The sequence below is a fragment of the Eubalaena glacialis genome, chromosome 16, assembly GCF_028564815.1.
Source record: "Eubalaena glacialis isolate mEubGla1 chromosome 16, mEubGla1.1.hap2.+ XY, whole genome shotgun sequence".
In the NCBI taxonomy this organism is placed as follows: domain Eukaryota; kingdom Metazoa; phylum Chordata; class Mammalia; order Artiodactyla; family Balaenidae; genus Eubalaena; species Eubalaena glacialis.
The window spans coordinates 88,839,056-88,866,860 of record NC_083731.1 but is presented as its reverse complement, the minus strand read 5'-3'; the positions used below and the strand labels follow the sequence as shown (position 1 = coordinate 88,866,860).

At 49.6% G+C, this 27,805-nt stretch overlaps 1 long non-coding RNA gene across 1 annotated transcript in view; it reads left to right on the top strand.

Annotated features, from left to right (window-relative positions):
* Window positions 1–27,805, top strand: part of LOC133076609 (uncharacterized) — a 147,407-nt gene that overhangs the window by 80,034 nt on the left and 39,568 nt on the right. Inside the window, exons 2-3 of the long non-coding RNA XR_009697560.1 lie at window positions 19,387–19,501; window positions 19,738–19,954. This is a non-coding gene — a long non-coding RNA (uncharacterized LOC133076609). The remainder of the gene's footprint in view (window positions 1–19,386; window positions 19,502–19,737; window positions 19,955–27,805) is intronic.

Below are 27,805 nucleotides of genomic sequence, written 5' to 3'. Positions count from 1 at the left end.
CGCTTTCCATGGCACAGACTTTACTGGCTCTGGGTGTCAAGCTCCTGTGCAAACTTCTGCCCGGGCACGTGCGAGTCTGTGGACCCATGTCCGTGATGAGGCCTCGCCCTGTCTCCTGGTCCCTGGTCTGTCCGGTGTGGAGGGGCGTCCAGGAATCCCTGGGACCCAGCGAGCTGACTTCTCCTCCGGGGCCGGGAGAGGGTGGGCTGGGCTAGAGGCAGGGATAGGACGTCTTTCTGCAGGGATTCGGGGGGGCAAGGAAGGGGTGGGCTCCCTCCTTCTCACGTTAGCTGTGCAGACGGCCAAGCGTGCTTCCTAAAAACGGGTGGGTCCTCGATTGCCCAGCAGGGCAGCCTGGGAACACGGGCTCACAGGGCAGACGGGAGGGGGGAGACGGGAGAGGGGACGTCCTTCTGGAGCCACAGGGCGCCCACGTGGTGCACGAGGTCAGCCCTGCTCCCCTGGGCTGGCCGAGTGTCGGGTTATTGGCCGACCATGCATGGATGCCAGCCGGGAGCTCACAGAGTCTTCTCTGCCCTGGGCCCCCAGGACTCATCTCACGTTGTTCCTGGTGGACGAGGAGGAGAAATCGAGCTCCAGGAGTCCCTGTGCTGGGAAGGCGGCCTGGGCGAGTTTCAGTGTGGCTGGACTTCTCCTCTGTCCGCAGCCCCACGTCTCCCCTCCGTCCCTTCACGTTGTCCTTTCTGGCCCCTGAGGTTCTCACCGTGCACCCTCCCTCATTCCCCTCGGGACTTCCACTCGCGTGAGCACACGTCTTTTCTTTGTGCCAGACCAGCCCCAACTTACCTCCCCGATCTCAGCTTCCACGTCACCTCCTCCAGGGAGCCTTCCCCGATGCCCAGGCCTAGGGAAGGTGGCCCTGCCAAGTTCCCATAGCAACCTGTACCTCTCCCGAGTAGAGACCGCCTCTGGCTGCACCCTGTGGTACGTCCCTGACTCCCTTCCCGCTTGTTAAACTTGGCTCAGAGCGGACTTCTAGACAGTGATTGGAACACGATAGGCTTTTAAATGAATATTTGTTGCCTGCCTGAATGTGGGTTTAGGCTCTATTGACCCTTCTCTAGACTCACGTCATACCCAAAACATTTCAAAGGAGAGGGTTCTTATAGCTAAAAGTTGTAATAATAATTGCTGCCATTTTCTGAGCACGTACTATGTGCAGGAAACCGAATCAGAGCCTTTACGTATGTTATATATCAACACAGCAGCCCTGCAAAGTAGGGATCCCGCTTTCTGTTTTTCATATGATGTTTTGTGGATGATGAAACTTCTCTCCTGGCCAAACAGAGAAGAGCAGAGGCATGGTAGCACCATTGTTTGCCCTGGCTTTGGCCCTGACCTAGCTTGTCAGCCCTGCTGGTGACCTCGTATGTCAGGCAGGACACGGCAGGTCAGGCTGCAACGGAACAATAGCAACAACCAAAGAGACCTCTGCAGCTCAGTGGCTTTAAACAAAAAATCTATTTCTTATCCACACTTCGTATCTGTCTCATGCAGGCGGGACACTGCTTATTGCAGCCACTCAGGGACCCAAGATGGCGGTGCAGCCACCAGTTCAAACAGGGGTTCCAGAAGAAGATTGGGCACTTTACACAGGAAATCAGATGCTCAGTCCCTTTTGTCCCAACTCACTGGCTCTGTTTAGCCTCTTGGTCTTAACCTAAAACAGAGGCTTGACAGGCTGGTCCCCTCTGTCTCCAGAGCGAGGAGAGAATTACCAGGACACCTCGCATCATGTTCTCTTGGGCGCCAGTGGGAAGGATGGCTCATCCGAGGCCGCAGAGCTGCTGTTTCCCATGGGCCTTTCTCACCTCCAGCCAGCTCAGGTACTATTCTCAGCAGCCTCTCAGCCCAGGTGAAAGTCATGGATGTAGGCTGAAAGGCAAAAAAATACTTCAGCATCCTGTCAATTCGTTTCCTTTCCTCGAAGCCACACCGAAGTGGACTTACGACAGCAAATCTCTGGGTTGTGAGAGTCATCAGCCTGCAGTGCAGTAGGAGAGGAGCATTCCTGCTTCTGCTGACCTGCGGCCCTGCTCGCTTCCCAGCCCTGGGCTCGTCTGCCAGGGTCAGCATGTGTGGCTTCTGTGTCACCATCTCCGTTATTTATAAAAAACCTCAGCGCTACTGTGGGTTGAGGGGTCCCGGAGCCCCCATGTTTCTGCACCGGCGAGCCCGGCGTTGTGGGGAGGATGGGGCAGGCTGACTTACTTCTGGAGCATCCTGTCTGCTTTTGTTAGAGATTCTGTTGTTAATTAATTAATTAATTAATTATTGGCTGCCTTGAGTCTTCGTAGCTGCGCGCGGGCTTTCTCTAGTTGCGGTGAGCGGGGGCTACTCTTCGTTGCGGTGCACGGGCTTCTCATTGCTGTGGCTTCCCTTTTTGCAGAGCACGGGCTCTCGGCACACGGGCTCAGTAGTTGTGGCTCGCGGGCTCAGTAGTTGTGGCTCGTGGGCTCTAGAGCACAGGCTCAGTAGTCGTGGCACACGGGCTTAGTTGCTCCGTGGCACGTGGGATCTTCCCAGACCAGGGCTTGAACCCGTGTCCCCTGCATTGGCAGGTGGATTCTTAACCACTGCACCACCAGGGAAATCCCATGCTTTTGTTTAGATATTCTGAATGCTGAACATTTTAATACCGATTTACTTAGTAAGTCAGCCAGGAGTTAGGGATGCAGAAGCGGTGAGCCTAACACCTGCCCTCAGGAAACCTCACTCCAGTGAAAGGTTAGAAAACAAGCAGGTGGAAGGGAATGATTTAGAGGCTAATATTATATAATAATAATAATAATAATTATTATTATTATTATTATTGTTTCTAAGCAAGCAGTATAAACCTGGGAGTTCTGTACACACCCTTTTCTATGAATCCTTAGTCCTCCTTCTGTAAATGTACAAGAAGACCCTTATACATTCGTTTGTAAGATCAAAATGTTCAGTGCAGCCAAGGTGCTGCTGGGGGGAACCCTCTTGGTGTCCTGACCCCCAGGGCATCTGGGGCAGAGGAGGGGCTCCAGGACAGGTCTGAGCGAATAAACCCAGAAATCAGGTTAGGGCTAGAACCAAATATGCCGATCAATACTGACTGAATGCTCCTGCAAGGAAAAGAAAGACGAGAAGGAAAGGTGGCCTCTGTACTGTATGTAGGTGGGTCTTAAATACACCTGTGCAGGTAACCACACTCATTATGTGTACGCGCGTGTGTGCGTGTGTGTGTACACATAACACCTCAGCCAGTGAGATGAAACTCCACCTTGACACCAGTCACTTCCCGAGGAAGGTCTGCCCGAAGGACAGGGCACCTTTAATGACCCCAGAGTCCCCAGACAAGGGAGCGGGCACATGGGAATCGCACCAAATTGCAGGTTTGCCTTGTGTCTGGGGCCCCTTGGGCCTTGCAGGCAGGGGGCAGTGCACAAGTCCTCACAGCTCTGGGGACCACCTATGCGGCCGGCCGGCTCTAATTTTAGCTTGAACAAACAAACAGATGACCTGTGGCTACCTAAAAATTGTCCTTAAAATTCAATTTAAGAGCAACTTAAACCTTTTGTTCAGGAGGCATGCAAAACCTACGTGGATCTCGTGCCTGGAAGAAATCAGCCTGGCGTGTCTGTTACCCTGACGGGCTTCTGCCCCGGCTCAGCCGAGTGCAGCACAGGCAGCCGCCACCCCCTTCCTCCCCCCCTCCTTTCAGGATCACTGGGGGTGCCGTGCGTGTGGGCCGGGGGTCGTGACGGGCTCGCGCTGCAGAGGGGCGGGTGGTCGTGTTTCCCGGAGCCCCTTACGAAGAGGGTGAGTCAGTCCTGAGCCTCCATCACCGATGGGGACAAATACAGGGCGAGGCCAAAGCCGGCGTGAAGTCTCACCGTTTCGGCCAGGACCACGCTGATAAGGGCTCTTCTCTCTGAAGAGTGCCCTACTGTTTACAGGTCACAGTCTACTCTAAGGCTTACACAGAATAACAGATGATCCTTCCTTTATCCTTGGAGGATCTGCTGAGAAGATCAGCGCTGAGCGCATATTGGATCCTCTTTGCTTAGTTTAGACGGGCGAGTGCAGACGCGGGCTTAGAGGTGATGCCCCTCTGCTTAGGGCGGGGCTGAATGGAAGAGACCTCTGCCCCGTCCCCAGACCCTTCTGCCTTGGTTTCCCAGGCAGAGGGAGAATGTCTGGGGAGACATGGGAAAAACAAGCTGCAGGGAGGCATTTGCCCGAGACTCCCCTAAACTGTAGCGATGAACAAGCAACCCACGCGTGTGTGAGCCCGGGGCTGAGACCCTCCGGCTGCCGCGACAGATGGTGTCCTGAAACCAAGCACGAAGGTGGGGCTCCTCCGCCCTGTGACCTGCGTTCCTCTGGGGCCGCTGCCTCCACGGCGTGTAAAGAGCTTTCTCTGGGTTAGATGCCGCTCATCCTGCATCGCTGCGCGGGTCGAAGGGAAACTCAGGGGGCGGCGGGTGTGAGAACAGCCTGTGCCGTGTCCGCCTTCTGCTGTCACCGTGCTCGCGGACACCCTTCCTACGCGCCCCTCCCCGCAAGAGGGCAGGAGAGACTCCAGTTTGGAGGGGAGAATATATATTTTTTTAATTTAAATTTTATTTTATTTGTTCTTTTTATACAGCAGATTCTTATTAGTCATCTATTTTATACAAATTAGTGTATGCGTGTCAATCCGAATCTCCCAAGTCATCCCACCACCCATTGCCCCATCCCCCTGCTTTCCCCCCTTGGTGTCCATATGTTTGTTCTCTACATCTGTGTCTCTATTTCTGCCTTGCAAACCGGTTCATCTGTACCATTTTTCTAGCTTGGGGGAGAATATTAAAAAAAAAAAAAAAAAACACTGAGAGGATTGATCACAGAAGCAGGCCCCTAAGGCTGTCATTCCATACGCCCTTTCCCAGCCGCGGCTCCCGGACCCTGGAAACGGCCCCGGCGGGGAATCGACTCCCGTTTTCCTCAGAGGAGGGACCCGCACATGGTTCTGGAGGAGGGCCAGGCTTGGGAGCACCCGTGAACCGTGGCCGCTGGTGGCGCTCCAGGCACCTGAGCCCCTTCCACCTCTACCCGTGGGGAGAGCAGCACGCGACAGGTCAGCGGTGCCGAGCTTCACTGTGGATTAAAACACAGACGAGCTGGTTAAATCTGGGCATTCCCAGGCCCTGTGTCAGTGACGCTGGGCTAGTAAGACTCACGGGAACCCAGGAATCTGCATGTTTACAAGCCCTCCGGTGATTCTGATGACGGTGGACCCAGGATTACACTTTGGGGATTAATAGTTTATGTTTCCAGGGTGAAAAGGGACAAATTCCTGACACATAAGGCAGGTTCACATGGAGTGAACACTGGGCGAGCCCTGTCTGTCTGTCAGCTTGTGGGTGAGTAGTGTCACCTGGGCCTCCTCTGGCTCAGCCGCTGTCCTCACTGGTGGGCTCCCTGGGTGAGTCACCGTCTGTAGAGCCCCGACCCAGACGTCAGCTGGGTTAGACCGGCCACAAGGTCAGCCCCAACATGATGCCTTGGTGAGGAGCACGGCCAGGCAGGGTGGCCGGTGTCACACCGTCCAGGGTTGCAGGGTGGAGGGGTTAGGGACCAGGGCCGGGAAGCCCGTGGGCAGCTCCCAGGGTCCCAGGAGAGAGAGGGGGCCGGGGTGGAGGGCTGAGGAAAATGGCAGAGGAAGGTGCAGGGTGCCCGCCTGGAGGGTCCAGAGGCCCCAGGGTTTCCAGCTCGGGTGACTGGTGCTCAGAGAGCCCGGGCGGGTGAGGACACAGGGGGCTTGCAGCACTTCTGGGTCTGGGGGTGACATGGTGAAGCTGCCCCAGCTTCCCCCCGGCCCCCCACAGACCACCATTCCCTCCTCCCAGCGCCGGCCCCTCAGGCACGTCCCACGTCACCTAGTCTACGTGGTCCAGGAGGATGAAGTGTGTCTTCCTGCCCCTCCGCCTCCTGGGCCCGGGTCAGTCGTGGTTCCGGCATTTTAGACACCATTTGACAAAACCTGTTGTCAAGGTTCACGGTAACAAAAGACCTGACAGCAGGGATGTTTTTGATTCTGAGGAAATCCCAGGTTATGCATTAGCGCTAGTTTGTTTGCTCACCAGGGAGAGATCTGATGGCACGTCTCATTTTGATTCAGATATGATGACGCCACGCAGAGCACGTGTGTGGTCAGTCCCGGCCCCCGGGCAGGGGGAGCTTCCAGAGCCGTGTCTTCCGTGGCTGTGGCCCCTCCTCCTTCTCTGTAGACTTGGTGGGTGTGTGTCACATTTTAGCGACATGTCTTCCCAGGGCTCCTTCAATCCTGAGGTTCTCGTGTACGGTTCTAGGCGGGCTGTGGTTTCAGCTAACAAGAAAGATAAAGCAAACCGAGAGATGCTTCTCGGTTCTTGAATCTCAGGGTTACGTTTAGCTGGAGGTGATTATTTTCACTCTTTGAAAATACGAATATATGAATAGTATTTGGGGTTTGTTTTCCCCAAGGGTACAAGGAAAGCTTTATGGCTAGGACATTAAAATACCTGACTTAATGTGGATTCTGCCGTCTTGGGCTCTTCGTGTCCCAGGTGTTGGGGCTTCTGACATGACCCAGTGATGCTGTCCCTTAACAAACCCGGTCTCCGAGTTTCCCTCCATCCACCTCCACCTGTGTCAGCCGAACCATCGCCTAAGACTTGGCTCAGGTGATACGTCTCCCCCGAAACCTCTAGCTGGAAATGATCCCTCCCCCTCCCCAGGACAATTCTCCCACAGTCTGTTTCTTCTCATGTCCTCCTCCTCCTCTTTTCCTCATTTTTCTGGCACGTTTCACTCACTGATTTTTGTCACAGTTAATCTTCTGGTTCTGATGTAAGCCCCTTAGATCAGGAACTGTGTTTATTCTTTACATATTTCCCAAGCTTAATGACTTGCCTTGTGGTCACTGATACATAAAAATTGTTGGCTGACACACCAGTGAATCTCCATTCACTTACTAACTCAGCAGTGACTTACTGGGAGGGTCGGGGGCTGGAGGACACATTTTGCCCAATGCGCTGGGTGGGCTCCTATGACGCCCTGGTCCCCCCATCCCGTCCCGGCCTTGCTTGATGTTGACGGTGGTTTGGGTGCTGGCTCGACTGCCCCTAAGTCTCATGTGGTGCCCGTCTATACCTCCAGGGCAGCCGTTCTGGATGGTCCTGCGGTTTCCCGGCCTCGATGGCCAGAATAAGCATGATTCTCGGGGAAGGTGGAGCTTGCTCCATGATAGGTTACGTACCTGCCGCCCGGGGCGTGAGGGCTGTAACTCAGTGTGATGAGCGTTACTGACAAACACACGCGTTTCATGAGGGTGTCAGTGCTCAGAGCCAGGGTAGCAAACTACTTCTTGGTGAAGCTTCAAAGCCTGGCTTTGATGCTAAGAACAGGGCAGAATGATGTAGTGCAGGTTGTCAGAGCAGTCGTTTCAATGACATCTTGATGATTTTCCCATCATCAATATTTTTCTTTACTTCTTCTTTTTTTTTTTTTTTCTTAAATAAAGCTTTCTTCTTTTTTAAAAAATATCTTTATTGGAGTATAATTGTTTTACAATGGTATGTTAGTTTCTGCTTTATAACAAAGTGAATCAGCTATACATATACATACATCCCCATATCTCCTCCCTCTTGCGTCTCCCTCCCACCCTCCCTATCCTACCCCTCTAGGGGGTCACAAAGCACCAAGCTGATCTCCCTGTGCTATGCGGCTGCTTCCCACTAGCTATCTCTTTTACATTTGGTAGTGTATATATGTCCATGCCACTCTCTCACTTTGTCCCAGCTTACCCTCCCCCTCCCCGTGTCCTCAAGTCCATTCTCTACGTCTGCATCTTTATTCCTGTCCTGCCCCTAGGTTCTTCAGAACCCTTTTTTTTTTTTTAGATTCCATATATATGTGTTAGCATATGGTATTTGTTTTTCTCTTTCTGACTTACTTCACTCTGTATGACAGACTCTAGGTCCATCCACCTCACTACAAATAACTCAATTTTGTTTCCTTTTATGGCTGAGTAATATTCCATTGTATATGTGTACCACATCTTCTTTATCCATTCATCTGTCGATGGACACTTAGGTTGCTTCCATGTCCTGGCTATTGTAAATAGAGCTGCAGTGAACATTGTGGTACAGGACTCTTTTTGAATTATGGTTTTCTCAGAGTATACGCCCAGCAGTGGGATTTCTGGGTCGTATGGTAGTTCTATTTTTAGTTTTTTAAGGAACCTCCATACTGTTCTCCACAGAGGCTGTATCAATTTACATTCCCACCAACAGTGCAAGAGGGTTCCCTTTTCTCCACACCCTCTCCAGCATTTATTGTTTGTAGATTTTTCGATGATGGCCATTCTGACTGGTGTGAGGTAGTCTACCTCATTGTAGTTTTGATTTGCATTTCTCTAATGATTAGTGATGTTGATCATCCTTTCATGTGTTGGTTGGCAATCTGTATATCTTCTTTGGAGAAATGTCTGTTTAGGTCTTCTGCCCATTTTTGGATTGGGTTGTTTTTTTGATATTGAGCTGCATGAGCTGCTTGTAAATTTTGTCAGTTGCTTCATTTGCAAATATTTTCTCCCATTCTGAGGGTTGTCTTTTGGTCTTGTTTATGGTTTCATTTGCTGTGCAAAAGCTTTTCAGTTTCATTAGGTCCCATTTGTTTATTTTTGTTTTTATTTCCATTTCTCTAGGAGGTGGGTCAAAAAGGATCTTGCTGTGATTTACGTCATAGAGTGTTCTGCCTATGTTTTCCTCTAAGAGTTTTATAGTGTCTGGCCTTACGTTTAGGTCTTTAATCCATTTTGACTTTATTCTTGTGTATGGTGTTAAGGAATGTTCTAATTTCATTCTTTTACATGTAGCTGTCCAGCACCATTTATTGAAGAGGCTGTCTTTTCTCCATTGTATATTCTTACCTCCTTTATCAAAAATAAGGTGACCATATGTGCGTGGGTTTATCTCTGGGCTTTCTATCCTGTTCCACTGATCTATATTTCTGTTTTTGTGCCAGTACCATACTGTCTTGATTATTGTAGCTGTGTAGTATAGTCTGAAGTCTGGGAGCCTGATTCCTCCAGCTCCGTTTTTCTTTCCCAAGATTGCTTTGGCTATTCGGGGTTTTTTGTGTTTCCATACAAATTGTGAAATTTTTTGTTCTAGTTCTGTGAAAAATGCCATTGGTAGTTTGATAGGGATTGCAATGAATATGTAGATTGCTTTGGGTAGTATAGTCATTTTCACAATGTTGATTCTTGCAATCCAAGAACATGGTATATCTCTCCATCTGTTTGTATCATCTTTAATTTCTTTCATCAGTGTTGTAGTTTTCTGCATACGTCTTTTGTCTCCTTAGGTAGGTGTATTCCTAGGTATTTTATTCTTTTTGTTGCAGTGGTAAATGGGAGTGTTTCCTTTATTTCTCTTTCGGATTTTTTGTTGTTAGTATATAGGAATGCAAGAGATTTCTGTGCATTAATTTTGTATCCTCCTACTTTACCAAATTCATTGATTAGCTCTAGTAGTTTTCTGGTAGCATCTTTAGGATTCTCTATGTATAGTATCAGGTCATCTGCAAACAGTGACAGTTTTACTTCTTCTTCTCCAATTTGTATTGCTTTTATTTCTTTTTCTTCTCTGATTGCCGTGGCTAGGACTTCCAAAACTATGTTGAATAATAGTGGTGAGCGTGGACATCCTTGTCTTATTCCTGATCTTAGAGGAAATGCTTTCAGTTTTTCACCATTGAGAACAATGTTGGCTGTGGGTTTGTCATATATAGCCTTTATTATGTTGAGGTAGTTTCCCTCTGTGCGCACTTTCTGGAGAGTTTTTATCATAAATGGGTGTTGAATTTTGTCAAAAGCTTTTTCTGCATCTATTGAGATGATCATATGGTTTCTCTTCTTCAGTTTGTTAATATGTTTTATCACATTGATTGATTTGCATATTTTGAAGAATCATTGTATTCCTGGGATAAACCCCACTTGATCATGGTGTATGATCCTTTTAATGTGCTGTTGGATTCTCTTGGCTAGTATTTTGTTGAGGATTTTTGCATCTATGTTCATCAGTGATATTGGCCTGTAGTTTTCTTTCTTTGTGACATCTTTGTCTGGTTTTGGTATCAGGGTGATCGTGGCCTTGTAGAATGAGTTTGGGAGTGTTCCTCCCTCTGCTATATTTTGGAAGAGTTTGAGAAGGATAGGTGTTAGCTCTTCTCTAAATGTTTGATAGAATTCACCAGTGAAGCCATCTGGTCCTGAGCTTTTGTTTGTTGGAAGATTTTTAATCACAGTCTCAATTTCATTACTTGTGATTGGTCTGTTTATATTTTCTATTTCTTCCTGGTTCAGTCTCAGAAGATTGTGCTTTTCTAAGAATTTGTCCATTTCTTCCATGTTGTCCATTTTATTAGCATATTGTTGCTTGTAGTAATCTCTCATGATCCTTTGTGTTTCTGCAGTGTCAGTTGTTACTTCTTTTTCATTTCTAATTCTATTGATTTGAGTCGTCTCCCTTTTTTTCTTGATGAGTCTGGCTAACGGTTTATCAATTTTGTTTATCTTCTCAAAGAACCAGCTTTTAGTTTTATGGATCTTTGCTATTGTTTCCTTCATTTCTTTTTCATTGATTTCTGATCTGATCTTTATGATTTCTTTCCTTCTGCTAACTTTGGGTTTTTTTTTTGTTGTTGTTCTTCTTTCTCTAATTGCTTTAGGTGTAAGGTTAGGTTGTTTATTTATTTATTTATTTTTGGCTGCGTTGGGTCTTTGTTGCTGTGTGTGGGCTTCCTCTAGTTGCGGCGAGCAGGGGCTACTCTTCGTTGTGGTGTGTGTGGGCTTCTCATTGCGGTGGCTTCTCTTGTTGCAGAGCTCGGACTCTAGGCGCACGGGCTTCAGTAGTTGGGCTTGTGGGCTCTAGAGCGCAGGCTCAGTAGTTGTGGCACACGGGCTTAGTTGATCCGCTGCATGTGGGATCTTCCCGGACGAGGGATTGAACCTGTGTCCCCTGCATTGGCAGGTGGATTCTTAACCACTGCGCCACCAGGGAAGTCTGGTTAGGTTGTTTATTTGAGATGTTTCTTGTTTCTTGTGGTAGGATTGTATTGCTATAAACCTCCCTCTTGGAACTGCTTTTGCTGCATCCCATAGGTCTTGGGCAGTCGTGTTTTCATTGTCATTTGTTTCTAGGCATTTTTTGATTTCCTCAGTGATCTCTTGGTTATTTAGTAGTGTATTGTTTTGCCTCCATGAATTTGTATTTTTTACAGATTTTTTCCTGTAATTGATATCTCATCTCATAGCATTGTGGTTGGAAAAGATACTTGATATGACTTCAATTTTCTTAAATTTACCAAGGCTTGATTTGTGACCCAAGGTATGATCTATCCTGGAGAATGTTTCGTGGGCATTTTAGAAGAAAGTGTATTCTGTTGTTTTTGGATGGAATGTCCTATAAATATCAATTAAGTCCATCTTGTTTAATATGTCCTTTAAAGTTTGTGTTTCCTTATTTATTTTCATTTTGGATGATCTGTCCATTGGTGAAAGTGGGGTGTTAAAGTCCCTTACTGTGATTGTGTTACTGTCAATTTCCTCTTTTATGACTGTTAGCATTTGCCTTATGTACTGAGGTGCTCCTTTGTTGGGTTCATAAATATTTACAATTGTTATATCTTCTTGGATTGATCCCTTGGTCATTATGTAGTGTGCTTCTTTGTCTCTTGTAACAGTCTTTATTTGAAAGTCTATTTTGTCTGATATGAGAATTGTTACTCCAGCTTTCTTTTGATTTCCATTTGCATGGAATATCTTTTTTTATCCCTCACTTTCAGTCTGTATGTGTCCCTAGGTCTGAAGTGTGTCTCTTGTAGACAGCATATATATGAGTCTTGTTTTTGTATCCATTCAGCCAGTCTATGTCTTTTGGTTGGAGCATTTAATCCATTTACATTTAAGGAAGTTATCGATATGTATGTGCCTATTACCATTTTCTTAATTGTTTTGGGTTTGTTATTGTAGGTCTTTTCCTTCTCTTGTGTTTCCTGCCTAGAGAAGTTCCTTTAGCATTTGTTGTAAAGCTGGTTTGGTGGTGCTGAATTCTCTTAGCTTTTGCTTGTCTGTAAAGGTTTTAATTTCTCTGACGAATCTGAATGAGATCCTTGCTGGGTAGAGTAATCTTGGTTGTAGGTTTTTCCCTTTCATCACTTTAAATATGTCCTGCCACTCCCTTCTGGCTTGCAGAGTTTCTGCTGAAAGATCAGCTGTTAACCTTATGGGGATTCCCTTGTATATTATTTGTTGTTTTTCCCTTGCTGCTTTTAACATTTTTTCTTTGTATTTAATTTTTGATAGTTTGATTAATATGTGTCTTGGTGTGTTTGTCCTTGGATTTATCCTGTATGGGACTCTCTGCGCTTCCTGGACTTGATTGACTATTTCCTTTCCCATATTAGGGAAGTTTTCAATTATAATCTCTTCAAATATTTTTTCAGTCTCTTTCTTTTTCTCTTCTTCTCCTGGGACCCCTGTAATTCGAATGTTGATGCATTTAATGTTGTCCCAGAGGTCTCTGAGACTGTCCTCAATTCTTTTCATTCTTTTTTCTTTTTTCTGCTCTGTGATAGTTATTTCCACTATTTTATCTTCCAGGTCACTTATCTGTTCTTCTGCCTCAGTTATTCTGCTATTGATTCCTTCTAGAGAATTTTTAATTTCATTTATTGTGTTGTTCATTATTGTTTGTTTGCTCTTTAGTTCTTCTAGGTCCTTGTTAAACGTTTCTTGTACTTTCTCCATTCTATTTCCAAGATTTTGGATCATCCTTACTATCATTATTCTGAATTCTTTTTCAGGTAGACTGCCTGTTTTCTCTTCATTTGTTTGGTCTGGTGGGTTTTTACCTTGCTCCTTCATCTGCTGTGTTTCTCTGTCTTCTCATTTTGCTTAACTTACTGTGTTTGGGGTCTCCTTTTCACAGGCTGCAGGTTTGTAGTTCCTGTTGTTTTTGGTGTCTGCCCCCAGTGGCTAAGGTTGGTTCAGTGGGTTGTGTAGGCTTCCTGGTGGAGGGGACTCGTGCCTGTGTTCTGGTGGATGAGGCTGGATCTGGTCTTTCTGGTGGGCAAGACCACGTCCGGTGGTGTGTTTTGGGGTGTCTGTGACCTTATTATGATTTTAGGCAGCCTCTCTGCTGATGGGTGGGGTTGTGTTCCTGTCTTGCTAGTTGTTTGGCATAGGGTGTCCTGTACTGTAGCTTGCTTGTCGTTGAGTGGAGCTGGGTCTTAGCATTGAGATGGAGATCTCAGGGAGAGCTTTCACCGTTCACCGTTTGATATTACATGGAGCCGGGAGGTCTCTGGTGGACCAATGTCCTGAACTTGGCTCTCCCACCTCAGAGGCATAGGCCTGACACCCGGCTGGAGCACAGAGACCCTGTCAGCCACACGGCTCAGAAGAAAAGGAAGAAAAAAAGAAAGTTATTAAAATAAAAAAATAAAAAAATAATTAAAAATAAAAAAATAAAAAGTAATAAAAAAAGAGAATAAAAAGAAAGAAAAAAGAGAGCAACCAAACCAAAAAACAAATCCACCAATGATAACAAGCACTAAGAACTATACTAAAAAAAAAAAAAAAAAATTGGATAGACAGAATCCTAGGACAAATGGTAAAAGCAAAATTATACAGACAAAATCATACAAAGAAGCATATACATACACACTCACAAAAAGAGAAAAAAGAAAAAGTATATATATCTATATATATAAAAAAAGGAAGAGTGCAACCAAATCAATAAACAAATCTACCAATGATAATAAATTCTAAATACTAAGCTAAGATAAACATAAGACCTGAAACAAATTAGATGCAGAAAGCAAACCCCAAGTCTATAGTTGCTCCCAAAGTCCACCGCATCAATTTTGGGATGATTCGTTGTCTATTCAGGTATTCCAGAGATGCAGGGTACATCAAGTTGATTGTGGAGATTTAATCCGCTGCTCCTGAGGCTGCTGGGACGTCTGAGGTCTTCTGCCAGCATTCAGTTGGTGTTCTGTAGGAGTTGTTCCACATGTAGATGTATTTCTGATGTATTTGTGGGGAGGAAGGTGATCTCCACGTCTTACTCCTCCGCCATCTTGAAGATCTCAAGGTTTTTTCTTAAAGGAAGCTTTATATCATCTTGTAAGGGAAAAGGTAGCACCTTACAGCACAAACATGCGGCTCCCAGGTGGATCATTGTTTCCACATAACACCCGGCGGCCCCAGATCCACACTGGGAAACACTCACCTGGCTAAGGAGCCCCGGGTGGAGAGAGGCCTTTCTCTCCACAAAGTTGGGTGGTTTGGGGAACGTTACTTAGGTTTTTGAGTTTCCATTTCCTCATCAGAGAAAAGGGGACGGTGAAGCCTCCCGTCGGAGTTGCTGCATCACAACAGGCAAAGTAAGCAAAGTCATACTGAGCCCCACGCCTGGCAACAAAGGTACAGAGGGGAGATAATTCGAAGGCTTCTTTGTTTTTCCCAGTGAGCAAGTGTGGTGAGAATTTTTATCAGGGAAGGCGACCAGCCAGCCCTGAAAGTGCCGTCACAGATCCACTCTCGTTGAACTGGAATCTCATGTCTTTGGACTGGAGCCATTTCACACGTGAGGGTGGGGAGAGTCTGTGAAGGTTGGTGCCTTCCTCCCTGTAGCCCAGATCTGGTATCAGGAGCTCAGGAATAAGCTCTTCCAACTCACACGGCTGCTTCCCTTCCTGACGTCTTTCATCAGCACCTGCTTATTCCTGGGCCCATGGCCTCCACCCCAGGCTCCTCTGCAGCCTCGGGATGCCGGCGTCTCCTCACCTGATCATGGGGGGGCCTTCCGTAGCTGGAGGAAGGGTCTGAGGTGTGCCACCACCTGGGCCCAGGGGTGGGGTGCCTTCTGGGGCCTCTGGCTCTGGCCACCTTGGAGCCCTTGCCCTGTCCCTGGTGTGGGCCACGTCCCCTGCCCCCAGTGACCTTCAGGAGTCGGGAGGCAGTCACCGCAGGACCTCGGTCCTTCTGCTGGTCGTGGTGTCACCAGAGCAACCAAGGAAAAGAGGGCAGTGCACGCTTATCAAAGCCGGAGAGACAGTGCCGGGCACTGGTCGTTCACATCGCGGGGCAGGAGCCAGACGCTTTATCGTGGGCAGTTGGGTGTTTAAAGCAGACACTCTAGTGGCCACATCGTTTCCCCAAGTCCTCCCACTATACTGAGAGGCGGGTGAGCTCACAGGAAATGGAGAGCCTGCTTCTCCCAGGCCGGCTACGAAGTCGAGTGACAAGCACCTCCCAATTCAACCGCCGGGAGTGCATTTGTAAGTCACTTAATTGGAACTCAGAACTCATTTATCTTATACCTTTTTATAATTATTTTATGATGGTTTTAATGAAGGTCAGACACTGGACAAGGCTAGAAAACTCTTTAACTCATGTTGTAACTCATTTTGCAATGCAAAGTAAAGGAGATACAGTGTTTGCTGTCTTTGTAATTAAATTACAAGAAGTCAGCAATGAAAACAGTGTAGCATGTTTGGATTGCTGTCTAGTGCTTTAGAAAAGTGGGTCTGCACTTAGGGCAGCCTGGGGCTCTTTGCTTGTGAAGATAGGGTTTCCCGGCCAATTTTTCAGGCCTGTAGAGTAAATGGGACAGCTCATGCATAAGTGGCTGACATAGAACGAGGCAGAGGTAGGATTTCACAAATGTGAACTTCCCACCAGTTGTCAGGAGGAAGTAAATGTTATACTATAGACAGAATTCCAGAAAGAACTTATGTTAAGTTGGCTGACAAAAAATGCGGATTACAAAGGTGGTAGCTACTATACTAGTCTGTCTATCTATTTATCTATCTATCTATCTATCTATCTATCTATCATCTATATGTCTATTAGTCTATTGATCGATTGATCTGTTTACACACACATACACAAATATAAATACAGATAATTAAACTTGGGATAGCAATTTTTCTCCTAGTTGAAAGGGACTGTTTTAAATTTTAAAAGTTTCCTGTCAAGTAATTAAAAACATGAGAAAACTGTGGACCTGTGACCTCCAGGTTTGTCTTTCTAATCTCTTCCTGTGCGTCTCCACATGACGGCTCAAAATCCGCTTATAAAAGCATTACCTTTACATTTGCTCCTCTTAATATTTTTCATCTTGGTTAATGGGTGATGACATCATACTCAGTTTTCTTCTTTCTTACATCACGTCCTCTTGGTTGGTGTCCTGCTTCCTAAACGCACTTGGGTCTGCCCCCTCTCTGCCCCCTCCCCTTCCATAGCTGTATCTGTACAAGTGAAAGGTACGAAATTCGTCACTTAGAAGGGAAAGTGGATTCTCCATTTCTTAAGGTAACTTTCTATAACAAATCTTAGGGTAATCCATCAATTAAAGGCTTGGAGGGGAGCTCTGAAAACAGTGCTAAGTTTTCCGGTGGAAAAGGTACATCTGGGCACCTCTCCTTCATGCTGCCCTGGTCTGAAAGGGGCTTCAGCTGCCCCTTTGAAGCTGTGAAAACCATGACTTAAAATAGATTATCTAATTGCAATTCCATATTTTGAGTTTTTTCCCAGGAAAATGAATATTTATACTTATTTAGTGTATATTTTATTTCTGGTTCCCATCTCCGTGTAAGTCCTACTTTTCTTCTGTCAGCGGTCTCTACTTTCTAAGGGCTTCCCTTCTTGTTTTCTTTAGGTAATCCTTGAAATCTCATGATTTTCACCGTGCTTATTTTTTATCGATTGCAATATAACATTCCTAGGAATGTTTTCTTCTCTTAGGTTTGGCTGAAGGGCTCAATGCATCTAAATAAACCTGGTTTTGGATTAAACAGTTTCTAAATGTTTCTACTGTGTCCTCAGAATTCTTAGTCCCCTAACTATTAATAAGTCCTATTAACTATTGTATCCTGAAGAGTTTGCCTGGTCTTTGTCCCAGGGTCCAGGGAGGGAGCCACTAACCCGAACCCTATGCCCTTGGAATTTCCTAGTGGTCAGGGCGCCTTTGTTATTCACGTGGGTCCCTCAGACCACACCTGAGTTTATGCTAATGAGGTGACTCAGGGCAGGTTCCTAAATAGTTTTAGGATGGAGTCTGGTGGGCTGTAAAGACGAACCTTGTGATTAGGGGCTTGGGGCTTTGATCCTCCTGACCTCTGGGGAGGGATGGCGGTGGGGCAGGTTGGGTTCAGTCAATCATCCTATGTTACGAGACTCTCCAAAAACTCTGGACACTTGAGTGAGCTTCCTGGTTGGTGGTGCACATGGAGGACACACCCTGAGGGTGTGTTTGGGACCCTCTGAGACTGTGCCCTGTGCGTCTCTTCACTTAGCTGGTCCAGATTTGCATCCTTTATAATACCTGTCAGCATGAGCACAGCATTTTCCTGAGTTCTGTACGTCGCTGCGGTGGATGGCCAGACCGGACGGGGTGGAGGGAGCCGGTTGGTCAGAAGAGCGGGTGGCCTGGGAACCCCCCGCCTCGGGAGTGAGGGGAGGGCAGTCTGGGGTGGTGTCCGAGCCCCAGTCTGTGCCGCTGTGGATCCCGGGTGGCCGGCATCAGGACTACACGGCGCTCAGTAGCCTTCACACGGTCAGGACTCACCCGAGAGCGACGCGTGGCGATCTGAATGTGAGAGGGGTTTTGGAGGCCGAGAGGCCCACCAGCTGCCGTCTGCTCGCCCGAGGACCCTGAAAGCCGGGGCTGCGGTTCCGTCTGAGGCCGGGGGTCTGAGAGCTGGAGGGGGAACAGCTGCTGTGGGTCCCGGATTCCCAAGCCTGAGAGCCAGGAGCCCCGATGTCAAAGGCAGGAGGAGACGCAGGCCTCGGCCCTTCTGTTCTTTCCAGGCCCTCAGTGGATCGGACGAGGCCCCGTGTTGGGGAGGGGGTCGTCTTTACCGAGTCCACCGCCTCAAATGCCCCTCCCTTCCCGGGACACCCTCACTGACACCCCCAGAAATGTAGCCCCGTGGAGGCGATACATGGAACTGAGACCAGGCCTCCCGTCCTAACGTCTCCTGCTTTGGCCACGGGCTCGGGGGCGGCGTCCTTCCTCCCCGCACCTGTCCAGGTGGGCTTCTGTCCTGCCTCGTCTTAGAATCCCGCCTTTCGCTCCCTCCCGCGTTGCCCCTCCCCACCTCTCAACTCCCACCACGTAGGAGATAGATGTTTATTTGGAGAATATATACTGTTTTCCTAGCAGATTGTAAGAGACATGGAGGCCCTGACCTTGGGCTTCCTATTCAGGAGCATCCCCTTCTCTGCTCTGCACAGTGAGGAAAGCTTATGACTTGATACCCGCGGAAGACTTGAACAGCAGTGGATGGAAACGACTCATATGCTTACACGCTGTGGACCATCGCCTGTGCCCACTCAAGGGGGAGGATCACGGCCTCCAGGTTTGGGGGGACCTGGAAGGTCATGTGGTCAGATGCTTGTGTGGCTCAGTCGTGACCCTGTAAATATTTGCTGAGTGAATGAAGAGGAAGAAGGCAGCCCCTGAGAGGGAGGGACTGACGTGCCCTGAGTCCCAAAGCTACGAATATTTATTAAACCGATGCACCCAGATGAGCCAGGGCAGCAGTCGGTTCAGGCCCTCTTCTCCTGCGTGACACCCTTCAGCAGCCGCCCCCCTCACCGCCCCCCTCACCGTCCCCCTCACCGCCCCGTCACTGCCCCGTCACTGAGTCTTTTCTGGGGCTGGCAAAGTTGAAATGGTCTTAATCTCGTAGAAGCAGTGGTTTTCTACTCACTCTTTCTGAAATATATATGCTTTACCTCGGATCAAGCAGGTGAACTCTATGAAGCCACTTAACTTCTTAATGAACACTTCCTCTTAGAAGGCTTATTTTACAGAGAATGAACTAAAATTCGATCTCTAACCCTAGTGTCCAGGATGAAAGGGAAGTAGAAAAAGGCAATGTCTAAGGTCTGCTCCTACCACATGAAAATCCTGTTATTTCTGTTAAGATGCCTGTTTATTTACTTCTGAGTAATGGCACAAAGGCACTTGTTTTCTAAGTAGTGAGTATTATTGCCTAGTAAGACATTTTGAATATTTCAGAGTGTGATATTAATAGCCTTTTTGCCAGTTTTCCAGATGAGCAGTGCTCCTGGTGATGCACATGGTGATTCACTCAGGGAAAACTGGGGGCGACCCTGGCTTCCCTTTAGGACGTAAGCAGAATTCTTTACTTGGCATCTTTTAACTGTAACCCACCAGGGCTGGCTTGGAAGAGCTCAGAAGTCATTTCCAAGTGGGAAGCCTGCAGAGCATGCCTAGGAGACGGGGGAAGAAAACAGTATCTGACAAGGTTTTGGTCTTTGCTTAGGAATGAAGCCAGCATCCGGGGGTGGCCTCCAAGCACCCGTGGCCGTGGGAATCTTGTCTGCAAGGTGCCCTCCTGATGCTCTCCTGCTCTGCATGCACCTGTCGCATCGCTGCAGGTGAGAGCGACCTCAGCCCCCCTTGGAGGCAGCCCGTGCCTGAGTGCTTTCCGAGCTGGTGGGGATCTCAGGAAAGGGGTTGAGGTTGAGGAGGATTCTTCGGAAGGGAGGGGAGGGTGTCGCCTCCCATGCTTGGGCTCCTGTGACAGAACCATCACGGGAGCAGCTCTGGGTTGACCTGCGTGACTTTGGCGGGTCCTTGGTCCTGCACAAACCCTTGCTCTGCATCCACTCAGGCTTTGTGTAAGGACCGAACGAGATGATGCGTGTAGAGGCTTGGAGCCCAGTGCACAGGAAGTGCTCAGCGGTCTTTGCGAGTTAACTTACGCCAGAAGAGGAACAATCGCTACCCACGGGGCCCATCCCATAGGGGCCAGGACACAGCGTGCGTCAGGGCTGTGACGGAGTGAGCCCCGCAGACGGTTCAGACGGGACGTGGTCCAGCTGCTAAAGGTGATGATCTTGGGCTGGCGGTGTGTGGGTCTCCGACCAGGATGACTCAGACCAGTTGTCGTTGCTTGTGTGTCAGCTGGGTATCTGCACGCCTGCAGAGGAAACCTCAGGCTGTGTGGGTGAAGGAGGGGAGAAAAGGAGAATTTCTTTCTCTCCATCTTCCCATATGTGAGGGGGAAACTGGGCTTTTAGAGTTTTAGTGGAAACTCCCAGGCCCAGGTCTTTACTCCAATACGCTGCTGTTTATTTTGGTCAAAATGAGCTATTCCTTTAGTGCATCCTTGTGTTAAGTGCTTATTGACTTCCTAGAGAAACCTTATGGATTTGTTTAAAGGTGATTCCAAAGTATTGGGGTGCTTTTAAAGTATGCTTTCTGTTGTGCTTTAGAGGAAAATAAGATTGTGTAACCCAAGGCAACTCGCTGGAGTTCAGTGAGTACTGATGGGATAACGCGGCGTGAGCATCAAAGGCCCTCAGTTTACAGCGGGCTCGGTGGGCGATCAGCTCACCTACAGGACCTCCTGTGTTCAGCTGGGGGAGGAGGTCTCGAAGTGGCTGGTGAAGGGCGCTACCTGGGCTGTCCAAGGAAGCCCCCCTGCCCCCGGCCTGCTCTCTGTCCTGGGCTGTAAGGACACAGACCCCCGGGCGGCGGGGCAGGTCAGCCTCGTCTTCAGCTCTGTCCCTGGGACACACGGTTCTGCGAAATCGTACATACGGTAATCACACTCAAAGCACACTGGGCTTCCCCTCTCCGCTCAGGGCCTTCCCTGCAGGGCCGGTGCGGTCCTGCTATGCTCCGCCGGGGGGCACGGTACCCGTTTGCAGAGCCCACGACAGGATTGTTAAGCCAAACGCCAGCAGAAACAAGCTGCAGACACGTTTCCAGGCACGCGTTCGGCAGCACTTTGCAGTTAAGCGCGGCTGGTGGGCCAGCTGCGGAGGTTTTGGAGGCACGGTGACACGCTTGTCCTTTTGTCCCTGAGACCCTTCCAGGTAGGGCCTCTGTGACCCCCGCTAAACAGAGGCTCAGGTGACAGGAGCTCTAGGGCCACACGGCCGGGCAGCGGCAAAGCCAGGCCAGAGCCTCAAGCATCTGTGTGTCTGACTTGTAAACGGTCCGAGGACATGGGGGCTGCAGGTCAGGGCGCGTCCAGCTGAAACCCCTCCCGCCCGGCCTTGTTCTTTCTTAAGGAGAGGCCCGGAGTGAGCGTCTCTGGGGTGTGCTCAGCATTTCCAGCACCCGGGCACTGGGTCGGCGTCTGCAGGACAGAAGACTGGCCGAGAGCGCGCCCCCTGTGTGCATCTCCTGCTTAATCAGAGAGGGTGCCTCCCCAGGGCTCTCGTGGGACGACATTGCCCCAGCGGCTGCTCACATCCGGGCCCAGCTCAGCGGGGCTGGGGCAGCGGAGCCGGGTGTGTGAGCTGGGCCAGGGGGTCCCTGCTGTCGGGGGGTCGTGTGGGGGGGCCGTCATTCCTGGTGGGGCTGGGAGGGCTCCTTCCCGGATGTGCTGTACCCTCTGCCCTGAGAACACCTACAGGTAAGGCTCTACAGCCTGGGACAGAGCTTGGACCACCTGGGGGGATGCCTTTTGTGCTCTTTTGGTGACCATAACAATCATTTTTAAACGAGGTCATTAGTGGTGATGAATTGTTGAACCATTGAACCAAATGGGGAAAAAAATAAACATCACCTTCTAACTAGGGAGAACATGAGAGTTAATAATCACTTGTGGTAACAGTTGCTGGCACTGACCGGCCTCCGTGCCAAGAGCTTTCCTTAAAGGCCCCTGGTGTCTTCCCGACACTGAAGAGTAGCCCGTTTTGTGGCTGGGCCGACTGAGGCCCCCCCAGGCTCGGCACACACAGCGTGCCACCGTCAGGCCTCCTCTGCGCTCCGGGCACCTCACCTCCACTTCCCCTGTGCTCCGAGGAGAGAGCCTTTGTCTGGGGACCACAAAGCCCCCCATGTCCCCTCAGTGTCCCTGAGGGGCCTCTGTCCTCTGGTCTCTTTCCCGACTGTGGCTCTTGGGTCCTGTGGATGCCATCATCTCTCTCTCTGTCTCTCTCTATTTGATTGAATATTTTACTGTAAAAAAGCAATTTCGTGGATTGATTGATTGAAGTATAGTTGACTTACGGTATTATATTAGTTTCAGAGGTACAACATAGTTAAAAAAAATTTTTTTTAAAGAAGATTTGTTTAATTAATTAATTAATTAATTTTGGGGCTGTGCCGGGCACATGTGGGATCTCAGTTCCCTAACCAGCAATCGAACCCACACCCCCTGCATTGGGAGCACAGAGTCTTAACCACTGGACTGCCAGGGACGTCCCCCCAACATAGTGATTTGATATTTTTATAGATTACGCACCATACAAAGTCATCCCAATATTGTTGACTCCATTTCCCTTGCCGTACATTACGTCCCTGTGACTGACTTATTTTGTAACTGGAGGTTTGTGCCTCTCAATCCCCTTCACCTCTTTTGTCCGTCTCTCCACCCCCTGCTCTCTGGTGACCGTGAGTTTGTTCTCTGTATCTGTTTCTGTTTTGCTTATTTTGTTATATTTGTTTTGTTTTTTAGATTCCACATGAAAGTGAAAGCATACAGTATTTGTCTTCCTCTGTCTGACTTATTTCATTGAGCATCATGCTTCAGGTCCATCCATGTTGTCAAAAACTTCCGGTGGTCACCCCTGCTCCCTCGACCCCCAAAGTGCTGCCTGCAGTACTGCCATGGGAGCAGGTGTTCGGGAGGCCTGAGGTGGCGGAGGGCTCTGAGGCCTGTTCTTGCTCCTGACTGCATCCCTCTTTGGCTCCGACGCTTTTGCCATCGACTTGAGCCCCCCTTTTCCTTTAAACTGTGACTTTGGTTTTCCACTCTCTAGCAGGATAAAGTATCTGGAAGTTTTGCGCTTCGTTTTGTCTTTGACAGACTCACCCTCATAGATGTTTCCTTCCCTGACTAGCCTCTGCTGGAAACGCAGCTGCACAGGTGTCTGTTTTCTTGTCCAAAGCCTCCAGGGTCACAGGCGACCTTTCTCCTCCTGTCGGCTCCTATACCGAAAGTGACCATGGAACCCAAACTTGTCCCCATCTGTCCTGCCTGGGACACCGTCTTGACTGGTGTCTCTACTGGTGTGCAGACCTGGTATTTATTTCTATCTCATTCTTTACCATTCCACGTGCCATGAAGGCCCCAGATGGAGCTGAAGCTGGGGTTACAGACATGTCTGGGCATCTGATGAACTGCAAGCCCAGCATCCGTGTGGTTGGCAGGGTCTTTGTTTGTGAAACGATGACTGGGGAACCGGAAGAGGTCCGATGAGCCGATGACATCTCCCTGGAGACTGTCCCCCGGCCTGCACCAGCCTCACGCTGCACCAGAGCTGCCGGCAGAGGTAAAGGAGCAAGAGTCTGGGAGTCTTCAGGCACAAGAAGCCCCAGGGTGACCAAATGTGACCCAGAGTCAGGAAAAGGGCCCCTGTCACTTCTGCATGGAGCACTGCGTGGCTTTAGGGTGTGCAGCGCACGGAGTGGGACTCTGGGCGACTTGCTGAAGGAAGGAAGGAAGGAAGGATGGATGGATGGAAGGAAGGAAGGAAGGAAGGATGGATGGAAGGAAGGATGGAAGGAAGGAAGGATGGAAGGAAGGAAGGAAGGATGGATGGAAGGAAGGAAGGAAGGAAGGATGGAAGGAAGGAAGGATGGAAGGAAGGAAGGATGGATGGAAGGAAGGATGGAAGGAAGGAAGGATGGATGGAAGGAAGGATGGAAGGAAGGAAGGATGGAAGGATGGAAGGAAGGAAGGAAGGAAGGAAGGATGGAAGGAAGGAAGGATGGAAGGAAGGAAGGATGGATGGAAGGAAGGATGGAAGGAAGGAAGGATGGAAGGATGGAAGGAAGGAAGGAAGGATGGAAGGAAGGAAGGAAGGAAGGAAGGAAGGATGGAAGGATGGAAGGAAGGAAGGAAGGATGGAAGGAAGGAAGGATGGAAGGAAGGAAGGATGGATGGAAGGAAGGATGGAAGGAAGGAAGGATGGAAGGAAGGAAGGATGGAAGGAAGGAAGGATGGAAGGATGGAAGGAAGGAAGGAAGGATGGATGGAAGGAAGGAAGGATGGAAGGAAGGAAGGATGGAAGGAAGGAAGGAAGGAAGGATGGATGGATGGAAGGAAGGAAGGAAGGAAGGAAGGAAGGATGGAAGGAAGGAAGGATGGAAGGAAGGAAGGATGGAAGGAAGGAAGGATGGATGGAAGGAAGGATGGAAGGAAGGAAGGATGGAAGGAAGGAAGGATGGAAGGAAGGAAGGATGGAAGGAAGGAAGGAAGGAAGGAAGGATGGAAGGAAGGAAGGATGGAAGGAAGGAAGGAAGGAAGGAAGGATGGAAGGAAGGAAGGATGGAAGGAAGGAAGGAAGGAAGGAAGGAACATTTGATGCTCTGGAGGCCTAAGCATCACCTCCAGGATGTGCAGTGTGGAAAGCCTCAGAGGACCACGCCCGTCTCGGACTTCTGAGCTGTCCTGCTGAGTCCTGGGTCCAGATCTCAAAGGCCTTCAGGGAGCGCCTGGGCATGTTCGCCCCAAGGGAAGTCTGAGGGGAAGGAGGGGGCCGCCAGGTGCAGAGCAGGAATGTCAGGGAAGAACACAGGCTGGGAGGGCCCAGAGGTGGGAGCTGAGGCACATGACCGCTGAGGTCACAAGCTCCAGGGGTCCCGCTCAACTGGGTGGAACCCTCCACCCCGACCTGCAGAGCTGGCATTACCTGGGGACCCTCATTCTGGTGGCGCAGGGGCCTCAGAGGCCCTGCGATGGTGACCTTGTTTGTGCCTGGAGGCTGGGGAGCCCCGAGCAGGCTCACTGCTCACCCAGATGTTAAACCTCTTTAAGGGAAGGCATTCGGCTTACGCAGCTCTGTTTGCCCCGCAGCGCAGGGCACGGCGTCTTTCACTGGAAACTTTCAACAATTATTGATTGATTCACCACTGTTGTCTACTTTGGTCTTAACAGACGGGTACGGACACAGTTGTATTTGTACCAGTGTATTTGGGTGGTGGCAAAGCTTCCCCTGACTCACCCGTGCCCGTGGCGGCGCAGAGGGGCGGGGCTGAGAGGCAGGGCTGGGTGCCTCGGGCCTGAACCACATCCCGTGCCGCAGCCTCCGACCTGGCGAGTCTCTTGAGGGCTGTGCGCTCAGGTCCGCGCAGCTCCCAGAGCATCGCTTGGTGCGTGAGAAGAGGTCGGACGGGCTCCTGTTCTGTGACCTTTCACAGCCGTCCCCCCCGCTCCTCCCACGTTGCCTGCTTGGAGCTCTCGGATCACCTTTGCCTTCAGAAATGGAGGAGGGGAGCCTGTGTGGGCGGGACGGTGGGGCGCACGTCATGGGTGCAGGCTCACCTCTCAGACCTGCGTGGTCCAGGGGGCAGAGGTGAGGGCTCACGGCTCCTGCCCTGGAACAGCTCACGGTCGAATCCCCATTGATGGTTATACTTGCCTCGTTTCCTCCGGTGTAGATTCACATGCACTTAGATCCCCTTTAAAATGGAAATACTTCTGAATAATTTGTCGGCATATCATTGCATGCGTTAGCTCAATCCGATTCCTTTCCTCGTTAACGCAATGGTGTGATGGCATAGGGAATTTTGGCGAGGAAGAGAGCATAGCACTGATTTTGGAAGAGATCTGAACAGAAACTCATGACCCTAGGATAGAGGGACTCGGAAAAGCATACAGAGGACCGAGAGGTCAAAGTTCACCTGTTCTCCAGAGTTTGCCCAGGACCCCCCTCTGCCCCCAGCAGTTCATGGAAGGAGGGGACACTCTTCCCCTCCCCCAGTGTCCCCTTCTGCTTCCCAGTGAGTCTCTGTTCTTGAGACCCAGGACCTTTACTAGAAGAATTCTCCCACTTTGTGGGCTCAGTAAGCTTTTGCTGGGTCTCCCCCCAAACAACTCAGTCATTCACTCCAGCCTACTGAGGCAGCTCCAGGCATCCTCCCCCAGCCCGCTCCCTCCTCCCTGCCTGACGTCCTGTGTCCAGACAAAGGGGCCTCGTGGCTGGGGTGCTGGCGAGTGGGTAGAAGCTCCCGGATGGCTGACGTCCTCCTCTTGCTGGGCGAGGGGAACAGGGCTTGCAGAGGGATTTCTTCTCCCTCGTGGCTTGTGTGAGGGCCCGGGGCTTTCTGCCACTTGGGGGGCTCCCTCCCCACCTAAGAAGTCCTTGGTCTGGGCAGCCTGGGCCGGTTCTGCTCTAGGTCTTGGGGACAGGTATGTGTCTTTCCTTTGCTGCTCTCTTCTGAAAAGGAGGGACACCTTTGAGCAGAAACCCACGTGTTGGAGAACTAACCCCCAGCAGCTCGAGATGTGACCGTTTCTGGAGAGAGGCCCTTTCAGAGGTGATCCAGGTAAAAAGGTTGTTAGCTGAGCCCTAATCTGATAGCTGGTGTCCTTATAAGGAGAGATGATTAGGATGCAGACACACACAGGGGACGACTGTGTGAGGACACAGGGGGAGGGGCCCACATCCCCAGGCCACGGGGCAAGGCCTCGGAGGACGCGCCCGGCCGACTTCCTCAATCTGGGGGTTCCAGCTTCCAGGACTGGGAGACAGTGTTTCTGCTGTTTGAGCCCCCAGCATGTGGTGCTTTGTTACGAGCAAAGCGTCCTCACCGACCCTCCAAAGCCCAGCGTCGGACAGAAGTCAGCAGCCTCCAGCCCAGGCTCTGGCCTCGTTCGTTACGGTTCAGTCCCTGTGGCCCACGTGTGGTCCAGTGTAAGTCACCAGGCCGGGGTGACCTGTAGTAGCACACGGGCTTGTCCTGCCGCCTCCTGGCTCTGCCCCAGCAGGCCGACCGAGACCGCTCAGGAGGACGATGGGTCAAGGACTGGGATTCTGGCCAAGTGCCTTCCCGGCTCCTCACCACCAACACTAACCGTCAGCTACAGCTTGGCGTTCATGGGAAAATACGTTCTCAATTCCCAGGGACTATTTACAAGTGCATTTTTGGATCGCAGCTTGTTTAGATTGAGGACTGCTCTTTGTACATTTCTTACCAACATTCAAAGGGAATATACTTTTTATTGACACACTGTAGAGCTCAACCTTTCTACCGATGTGGCCCCATCTTTCCATACTTAGTACTAATTGCTGTACTTGTTGGTCAGACTGAGTACATGATTTCAGAGGAGTTTGCAGCTATAAATAATAGACTTGAGAAATCTTTCTCTTTCGAAGTACTGAAAATCCCTGACAATGAAAGAGGATGGAAATCTTTATTCTCGGTATTTGAGATGCTGTCTCCTATTTATATGGAAATACTCAACTTGGAAACATTGAAATGCTGGTGAGAGAAAATGATGCTTTTCTTAATGACCTGCCATGAAATGTCCTGTTCTCTTGCGGCATCTTTAGTATCATATAAAGGAGATTGAATACTATGCACTTCTTTTTTTTTTTTTTTTTTAATATATTTATTTATTTATTTATTTTTGGCTGTGTTGGGTCTTCGTTTCTGTGCGAGGGCTTTCTCTAGTTGCGGCGAGCGGGGGCCACTCTTCATCGCGGTGCGCGGGCCTCTCACTATCGCGGCCTCTCTTGTTGCGGAGCACAGGCTCCAGACGCGCAGGCTCAGTAATTGTGGCTCACGGGCCTAATCGCTCCGCGGCATGTGGGATCCTCCCAGACCAGGGCTCGAACCCGCGTCCCCTGCATTGGCAGGCAGACTCTCAACCACTGCGCCACCAGGGAAGCCCCCAACTATGCACTTCTTTAAACATACATTAAACAGGTTTAATAAACACTGGTTAAAGGCTGACAAGCAGGTTGATATTGTTAACCAGCTCGTAGCTAACAAGT